We start from the raw sequence: 9,448 nt of genomic DNA on the forward strand, positions 1-9,448 counted from the left end.
TCCACCCCACCCCCAAGCTTCAAGTAATGGGGCACCTCCTGCCAGGATATGTAGGTTGGCTGCGGGAAGATCCCGCGGGCGACCCTAGAGCTCCTGGGGAATCTGAGCAGCCGCAGCCGGCGCGTGCACACACACGCACGCACACACAAACACACTCGCGTGAGTGTGTGTTTACGTACCGAACGTGGGGTGGGAAAACAATGGCGAACCGCTGGGACTACGCGACCACCCCCCCCCATCCCATCAGCCCTGTGCTCAATTTATTTCTACCGTGAAAAGGAGGGTTGAAAGGCGCTCCTCCGACACTCCACCGTGGGACGTAGAGGTGGCAAAGGGCAGGCTGGAGTAGAGAAGAGACAAGAGCAGCAACGGCTGAAAAACGGGAGGCGTCTCCCGGCTGGTCCGCGGGGAATGAACCGGAGCCGTGGGAAGGGCGCGCGCTGGACCCCAGCGGCCCATGGCCGGAGCTCCGCGTTGCGGGTACCCGAGCCCCACGTGGGGCTCGCACGCGGATACCTAAGCTGGGGCTGGGAGTACTTAAACTGGGCGCGATGGTCGGGCTGGGGAGAAAGACCTAGGGCCGGCGGGTCGCAAAGGGCCGGCGGGTAGAAGACCCCCGAAGCCCGGCTCGCGTGGCGCGCGCACGCCACCCCCAACGGCCTGCGGCCACTGCCCTCCAAAGGGACGCGAGATCAGCGCGGCGCCACCGGCAGGCGTTGTGAGGGGTCCGGTAGGATCGGCGCCGCCTGGCAAAACTTTGCCCAAGATGGAAAGTCGCGCGGAACAGAGCCAGCGTGTCCCTTGGAACGCGGGGGCGCGCGTGTCAAACTTCGCGAGGTTGGGGTGATGGGCGCGCGGCGCGGAGGGGCGCACTTACTAATCGGTCGGGCGCTGGCCCGGGGTCGCAACTCCGTGCTCCGGCTCCTGTTCAGTGCGTCCCGGCGGCCAGCAGCCTGGCCTTCCCGCTCACATGCCCAGGCAACGCGGCGGGCAGCGGGCCGGGGCGGCGCGGCCGGGCGGAGGCACGCCCCCCACCGTGGGCTGGAAGCGCTCAGGATCCGCGGCCCGCCAGGCTCCGCTGGCCACCGTCGCGGGCGCCGAGCTGAGGACGGGTCGGGCGGCGCCCTCCGCCGAGCCAGGCCGCTCGGCACTCTGCCCTCTGCCCTCGGCTGGCCGCAGCCGTGCTCCCTTCCGCAGTCCGGCTCCCGGACTCCCGGCCGCTGCGCCGGCCAGGCCGGCGGGCAGTGCGCTCTGTCCCTCCGCGCAGTTCCGAGCCCGCTCGGTCAAAAGCCAGGGCCTCCGAAGCTGAGCGCGCCGCCCCGGCCTTCGACCTCCGCCGGCCGCTCAGGAGCTCGGCTTCCAGGAGCCGCGCTCGTACACTTCAGTTCCCAGGCGGGACTGGAGCAGGGCGCTCGCCGCTCGCTTCTGCGAAAGCCACTCAGCCTCCGAGGAGAAAGAGGGAGGGAGGGCGCGAACGGGCGGGGGAGGAGGGAGGGTGTGGAGATGGAGGAGGGAGGGACAGAGCTTCCTCCTCCTCCTCCCAGCAGCTGGTCCAGCCAGGCCTCAACAGCTGGAGACCTGTGCTGGGAAGCGGACAGCAGAGGTTCTCCAACTGGGTAAAGAAAATAGGAGGAAAAAGATGAATTCTGCCCACTCCCTCGATATAGGTTTGAGAGTTGCTACAGAGAATCTTAATTTCTTTTAACAAGCCCTAAGAAGGTGTTTGTCCAGTTCACAGCCTCCTCCAAACAGAGACCCTGGATTGAACTTTATTTTTCTCACTGGTAAATCAGGTTGGCCTCGAACTCACAGAAACCTGTTTGGCTCTCCCTCCAGGATGCTAGGATTAAAGGCATGCTCCACCTGGGTCAGTGTTGGACTGAGTTTTTAAAAAATTGTACTTGAGGGGTTGGGGATTTAGCTCAGTGGTAGAGCGCTTGCCTAGGAAGCGCAAGGCCCTGGGTTCGTTCCCCAGCTCCGGAAAAAAAAAAAAAAAAAAGAACAAAAAAAAAATTGTACTTGAGAGCTACACTTGGGACTGGGAGTGTCTCGTGCCTGTAATACCAATACCAGGAAAGCTGAGGCAGGAGAATCTCAATTTGAAATCAGCCTGAGGGGGTTGGAAAGACCTGCTTTAACCTGTTCTAATCTCTGACAGCTTCGTAAAGTCTCCAACCACTCCCTAGCCCTATCCTTTTCAGAATCTCCAATAAGTCCTTCATTTCCTCCTGCCCCGTTTAGGAGGAAGGCATGTTTGAAGAACGGACTCGCCTTAATCAGCCCATCTATTGAATGTCTACACCAGACCTGACCCAAGCAGATGCCAGGGATCACCAAGATGACACAGCGGCAGCCATGGATTCCCGTGTGAAGGAATGGGTCAACTCCAGTTCTAGAAAGTGTTAGAGCCATAAGGTTTACCAAGGATGCTAAAGGACTGGTGTCTGAGTCTCCTTTAGAGAGGCCACAGTTTGAATTGGGTCTTAGGGACCTGTGGGAACAGGGCTGGTTGAAGGAATGCCAATTGTCTGGAGAGGTGGCCAGCCGGGAAGATTCCACAGGATGGGAACATTTCATCAGTCCCTGCTTCCCTGCTTGGATGACAACTCCTTTTTTATAGTCTTCTATCTTTTGGGTCTCAGTCTGATATCAACTTCTCAGGAAATCTTTCCTGAGTTTCAAATCATGGCCAGGAGCTCCATCCATGGGCTCTGAGAACCCACAGGTCATTTGCCTGTCTACAACATGAAATGCTAAACTCTTGGGGCTGGGGATTTAGCTCAGTGGTAGAGCGCTTACCTAGGAAGCGCAAGGCCCTGGGTTCGGTCCCCAGCTCCGGGGAAAAAAAGAACCAAAAAAAAAAAAAAAAAGAAAAAGAAAAGAAATGCTAAACTCTTCGGGACAGGAAGGATACACCTCTTGTTCACGGTTAGATCCCTTGTGTCTAGATGGGTCTTGGCAAAGAGCAGGCCCTTAATACATTCCTGTTTATCAGTTGGCTGACTAAAGAGAAAGTGATTCTAAGCAGGGCTCTGATGAAATCAGTCTAGCCGAGGTATGGAGGTAGGCCAGTGAGGAACTTCAGAAGGATAAAGGCCTGAGCTAAGATGGGACTAGGGGGGTGGGAAAAGTCAACATTAACTATTAAGGATATGGTTTTAGGTGACTGGGTGGGATCATTTCAGAAGCCAGTAAAAATTCATCTAAGTTCTACTACCCTCTTTCCCTCCTCCCAGACAACATGTCTGTGCATCCATACCTTGTGGCTTCCCTCTGGCCTCTGGTCAGCTTCTTTATGGGCCCCTCCCTGTCCCTGCCATTAGCTACAGCAGATAGAGACAGGCAAAAATGGAGTTTGAACTGGGTGTGGAGTTACTCTCCTTTAACCCCAGCTCCAGGAAGCAGAGGCAGGTAGATCTCTATGAGTTGGAAGCAGCCTGGTCTACACGGTGAGACACTGTCATCATCGTCACCATCATTATCAACGACATCATGTAAGTTAAGACAAAGTAAAAAAAAAAAAAAAAAAAAAAAAGCCTAGCGTCAGGGAGCTGAGAGGTACATGTTCTCATCTCTCACACTCACTGCCAGAGAGCTCCTGTATCCTTGGCACCATTCTGGGGGGGCGCGGGGGGAATGAAGTTCAAGTTAGAGACAGTAAGTGGAGGGAGGAAACTAACAGAAGATGCTAGGTCTTTCCTTTGACCACAGCACCAGACGTATGCCTTTAACTCAATCCTTGTTTTTTTTTTTTTTTTTTTTTTTTTTTTTTTTTTTTTTTTTTTTTTTTTTTTTTTTTTTTTTTTTGGTTCTTTTTTTTCCGGGAGCTGGGGACCGAACCCAGGGCCTTGCACTTCCTAGGCAAGCGCTCTACCACTGAGCTAAATCCCCAACCCCTAACTCAATCCTTGTAGTACTCATTCTGCACCACCCCCACCCCCACCCATTCCAGAATAGTCTCCAACCTGGACGCTTGTTCTCTCTCAGCCTCCCTTGTTTGTGCCCTTCCTCTGCACTGCGTCCAGGGGCCGGGTCTTCCGAGATGCCCTTCCATGCCTCGATTTCCTGCTTGTCTACCTTCTATCCTAAGATGGGGAAAAAAATCATTTTGAGACAAGGGCTCATATAGCCTAGGTTATCCCCAAATTCTATAGGCTGAACTTCAATTTCAGGTCCTCCTGAGATTACAGGAGCGCACAGCATGAGCAGGTTTGTGTGAGGCTGGGGATGGAAACTAGGATTCTCTTGTGTACGAGGACACCACCCTACCAACTGAGCCGCATCTCCAGTCCCCCAAGATGAAATTTTATCTGTTTTCAAAATGTTGCTGTGTACTGTTAAGGGGTCTAAACACCAATCCAGAATGACAAAAAGGTAATCAAGCCGACTAGGGAGCTGAATTGTGACCACGAGCTACAATGTTTCAGAGCTTTTAAGCCTGAAAACCACAAACACCTGAGCCAAGTTACAGTTACATTTTCCCACCAATCAGGATTTAGGGATGGGACTTTCTCTTTGTGGGTTGGTCTATGTCAATCGATACAGAATGTAGGTTTTACAGTCCAACCAATCAAATCTATTTGTTCTTTTGTGGCGAGGAGCAATCATTATGTTTGGGGGCGCAAACGATGAATAATGGAAACTGGTCAGCTATTAGGAGGTCCTCAGCTCCTCTAGAGCCTGGGACCTTGAACTTAGTTTCACTCTATGGTGAAAGTGGAGTCTGAAAACAAAATGGTGGCACTTAAGACAAATTTCTTTGATTCATTCCCAGTGGTACTATGGACCAATGACTCACCTACCCTCTCCATACCATCTGTGATTAAACCATCTAGGAGCTCTTGTATGCTGGACAAGCAAAAGCTGCCCTTACTTAAGCTATAGTCCCAGCCCCTTCCTTCTTTGTATTTGTTTTTAATTTTGAGACAGAGTCACATTAAGTTACCAAGGCTGGCCTTGAACTCATGACTATTTTCCCTCACAACCAGAGTAACTAGGATTACTAATTCCTTCTCCTAGGCAAATCACACACTCTCCCCCTTGCCCTCCGACCCCACAGGCCTAACTTTTGTTTTCTTCTATCCCAACTGTATTAGGGTTCTCTAGAGTCACAGAAGTTATGGAATGGCTCTATATACTAAGGAAAATTATTAGAATGACTTACAGGCTTTAAGGTCAGCTGTGAATGGTAAGTCCAAGAATCAAGAAGTTGATATTCTCACCATAAAGAAATAAAGGCTTTACTGTTAAAAAAAAAATAATCTAGAAGTTGTTCAGTCACACGAAGCTGGGTGTTTCAGCTGGTCTTCTGTATAAGCTGGAATCCTGAAGAAGTAGGTTCCAACAGATGTGCTGGCAAGCAAGTACAAGCAGGCAAAGAAAAATGGGCTCTTCCTTTTTTATTGTCCTTATATAGGCCCCCAGCAGAAGATATGGCCCAGATTAAAGGTGTGTACCACCACACTTGGATTTGGAACTTGCTCTGTCCCACGCTGACCTTGAACTTAGATCTCCTTGCCTCAGTCTCCTGGGAATAAAGGCATATACTATCTTGCCTGAGTCTAAGCTTTTCACGGCCACTATGCCTCACGATCAGGATCAAAAGTGAGTGTCATTGCATGTCAAGATCCGAATCAAAAGCCTGTGTTTTCCAGCCTCTGTTTGTGCGCTTTGTTTCCGGATTACAGTTCATTCCAGATGTAGTCAAGTTGACAACCAGGAATAAACATCACACCAACTAATGGTACCACAGCCTACCCAGTGATTCAAGGCACATATCTAACCACCATCCTTCCTTCCTGAAATAACGACTCTGAGACTGAATTATTGTGAATAATTGCCTAGGCCAAAACTAGGGCTGCTCTCTGCCTAGCTTATACCTTAATTACCCATCTATTCTATCCTATGAGTGCCATGTGGTTGGTGACTGTTTCTTCCAATGTTCTCAAGCAAATTTTCACACCTGACTATTTCCCCAAATTCTATCTCTCTCTGTCAGATGTCCCACCTCCTAATCCTGCCTCAGCTCATTGGCCATAACTTTTTTATTGATAGGTGAATCTTTCATGCATTGCACAAGAGATTTTCTGGGCATCTCACCATTAGTCTAATGAAAGGCTCTCTTTCTTACATTTTTGGTGGCACTGCTAGGATGGCATCCCATGTTGGGCGTCAAATATTGTAGGATTATTGGCGGGAGGGTCCTTTGCTCTCAAATATCCACAGGGAGTTTCTGCCTCACTCTAGCCTGTTTGGCTCTCAAATAAACAACACAGAAACATCAGATTAACAAGCGTTTGCCACTATGTTAAGCAGGTTCTGAGCTATTCTAACACGGCTAGGCTACTAATAATCAGGTAAATGCCCCATTACTTGCAATCTAACTATGGTTCTGTTTCCTTTGTATCCTCAGGGGAAGCTTCTTTTGTCCACCTGCTCATGGTCCATTCCTATGGTTCATCCTCAGTATCCATCCTGCCTCATGGCGACCTCCTTCTTCCTCCCTTCTGTCCTTTATATGTTCCATACATGAGATCCCCTCACTTGACCTGAAGTCCCCCCTTCTAATCTCCCCTGCCCAGTTACAGGCTCTAGCTTTTTATTCACCAGTCAAAGATTATTGGGGTACACCTTGGTCAATACAATGCCAATGTCCAAACTGCAACCTGATCTCGGGGCACAGGACTCAGCATCTTAATACACAGCGCACAGGGATTGGGGATTTAGCTCAGTGGTAGAGCGCTTGCCTAGCAACCGCAAGGCCCTGGGTTCGGTCCCCAGCTCCAAAAAAAGAAAAAAAAAGAAAAAAAATACACAGCACACAAAACCAATCCCAACAATCTGATGTAAACAAGACATCCCTAGAGGTCGTCGATAATGGGCACTTACTTTGTCTGTTTCTGGTTTTTGTTTTTGTCTTTTCTGCTCTCATTCAAACTGTAAGCTCTGTGAAGGACGACCTCTTCTGCCCTCTGCCTCATTTAATTCCTACAGTCTACAGTAGATGCGCAAATAAATAATTACCCAGGGGGGCTGGAGAGATGGCTCAGTGATTAGGAGCACTGGCTGCTCTTGCAGTAAACCTGGGCTCCGTTCCCAGCACCCACATGGTGGTTCCTGTCCATCTACAACTCAAGAGTTCCAAGAGATCTGGCACTTACTTCTAGCTTCCATGGGCACTGTATGTGAAGCATGCAGTGTGTGTATTTTATATATATCAGTTTATACATAAAATAAATAAAATTTCAAAGTAAGTAAGTACTCAGTCTGGAAAGATGCCTTAACAGTTAAAAGTACTGACTGTTCTTACCAGAAGAGACCCACATTCGTGGCGGCAAGGGATCCCCATCCCCTTCTGTCCTCTGTGGGCACCTGCCTATGCAGGCAAAAAACAAAACAACTCTTTTTAAAAGTAGTCATTATTCACGGGTTGATTTACGTTGGCATCAGGGCGCACCTCTCTGCCGTGGTTTGTTTTGTTTTGTTTTGCTCGTTTGGTTTAGGGTTCTGAGACAGCATGTCTTACTGTAGTTTAGACTGGTCTAGAACTTACTGTGTAGCCCAGGTTAGTCTCACACTCGAGGTGACCCTTCCCCCTCAGCCTCTCAAGAGCCAGAATTAGAGGTGTGAATCGTGCATCAAACTCTCTTCTAATGTGTTCGTATGTTTGGTTTATTTGATTTTGTTTTTGAAACACGGTTTCTTGTGGCCTAGACTGGCCTCAAATTCTCTGTGCAGCTAAAAATGGCCTTGAACTCCTGATCCCCTTAAGACAGACAAGTATAGGGCACGGTTTAATAACCTAGAACTCCATTTGGTAAACAATCCACTTGGCAACCTTGGATCTCCACCTGCGTGGACTATGCACACGTGCCCTTTGTTGACAATATATTTAACAACCTGCATTGAGCGGCAATCTGAACATGCTTCTCTGCTCCTGACAACCCCTGAGGACTCTCCTAATGTTAATCCCAAAAAAAATGCAAGGAAAAAGACCCCTGACACAAATCCTCATGGCTAAATTAGTTAAAGCAAGCTTTTTCATTCATGTACACCGGCTGCTTCCCCCTAAGGCAGGGTTTATAGCTCAGTAGTAGGGGGTTCCAAATGGGGGATTTGGGAGGCAAAATAGATGGGGTTACAGCATCGGAACAGCAGGGTGGTCACAACAAGGTAGTCATAACAACAGGTGGCTGTAATAACGTCTTGAAACAAAGGTAGGGTTGCAGATGGTCATAACAACCTTTTGAAACAAAGGCACAGTTGCTTTTTCCTGGAACAGGTATTGCAGAACCATTTGTAGTTAAGGTTACAGGTTGGGTAAAGCCCAATCCTTGAGAAACAGATTTAATCATAAATAAGAAGGAACCTAGATTGTCTTTACTATAAGATACTATAAGATGGCTTTCTAGCCTAAAAGGGAGGCAGGCTGGTTCATCGCTTTGGTATATTCTTTCTATTTCAATATATCAGTGGTAAGAGGCTAATCCGTCCTGAACTGGTTTGGGATGTATGCACAAGGCAAACTGAACTTTTAGTGAACTTTTAGGAAGAATCTCCTGCTCACCATTTTACTCACGCATAACAGGTATCAGATGATCTTTAAAAATTAAGTATTCATGTGGTTAAAGAGATTCGGGGATGAGGGGTTGGGGATTTAGCTCAGTGGTAGAGCGCTTGCCTAGCCAGCGCAAGGCCCTGGGGTCGGTCCCCAGCTCCGAAAAAAGACAAAAAAAAAAAAAAAAAAGAGATGCATTTTGGGAATAGACATATGCTGTCAATCATAAAGAAACTTGCCCTACTATGTTCCATAGCAAGTAAGTCTCTCCTTCCCTAAGAGCCTCCTGAAAGAAGCCCCAAGTAGTAACTTCAGTCCCGGTGTGGTCTCTTGCTCTGGTAACCTGAGTGACTGCCGTAGCTTAGCTGTCTGTACTATCCTTTTGCTCTTGAATAGTTTCCTTAATACTTTGCCATCCGTGTTTGCCTTTTTAAATTTTTTATTCCAGTTTTACTGTATGTGCAAATCACTTACCTTTATTTCAATTATTTGAATAAGATGCCAAGATACTGGAAACACCCAATCCAGAGCCTCCTGACCATTGTTGACACTCCACTCCAGCCTCTACCTCCCAAATTCTGGGATTACAGGAGTGACCACCGCCACTTCCATTTCCAGTGTGCTTTGCCTGCAGCTCGATCCTAAAATGTTGGAGGAGTTGGACCGCCCAGCTCTGCGCTCTCTTTAACTTCTGAGGTTGGTGGTGTCACAAGCAAATAGCTCTGCTGGAAGGCATGAAAGGGTTGAAGCAGAGAAAGTCTGGATGGCTTTCCTTAGCCAGGGACAGTTTCCTGAGAAAGTGCTGGAACAGAAAGCAAAGGGAGGAACAGAAAGGGGAGGAAGGAAGGGACTTTTGTCTGGTTTTGCCCGCCAGCTTCCAGCACCTATCCT

General features: G+C 48.8%; 1 protein-coding gene across 4 annotated transcripts in view; it reads right to left on the bottom strand.

The window, feature by feature from the left end:
• Positions 1 to 1,442, bottom strand: part of Sox13 (SRY-box transcription factor 13) — a 44,790-nt gene extending 43,348 nt beyond the window's left edge. The window contains 1 exon segment of one of the 4 annotated variants that reach the window (NM_001105952.1): positions 878 to 1,220. The gene's annotated coding sequence lies outside the window, so the exon portion shown is untranslated. 4 annotated transcript variants of the gene reach the window in all.
• Positions 1,443 to 9,448: the final 8,006 nt, after the last annotated feature.

The sequence above is a fragment of the Rattus norvegicus genome, chromosome 13 (genome assembly GCF_021556685.1).
Source record: "Rattus norvegicus strain SHRSP/BbbUtx chromosome 13, alternate assembly SHRSP_T2T, whole genome shotgun sequence".
Classification (NCBI taxonomy): domain Eukaryota; kingdom Metazoa; phylum Chordata; class Mammalia; order Rodentia; family Muridae; genus Rattus; species Rattus norvegicus.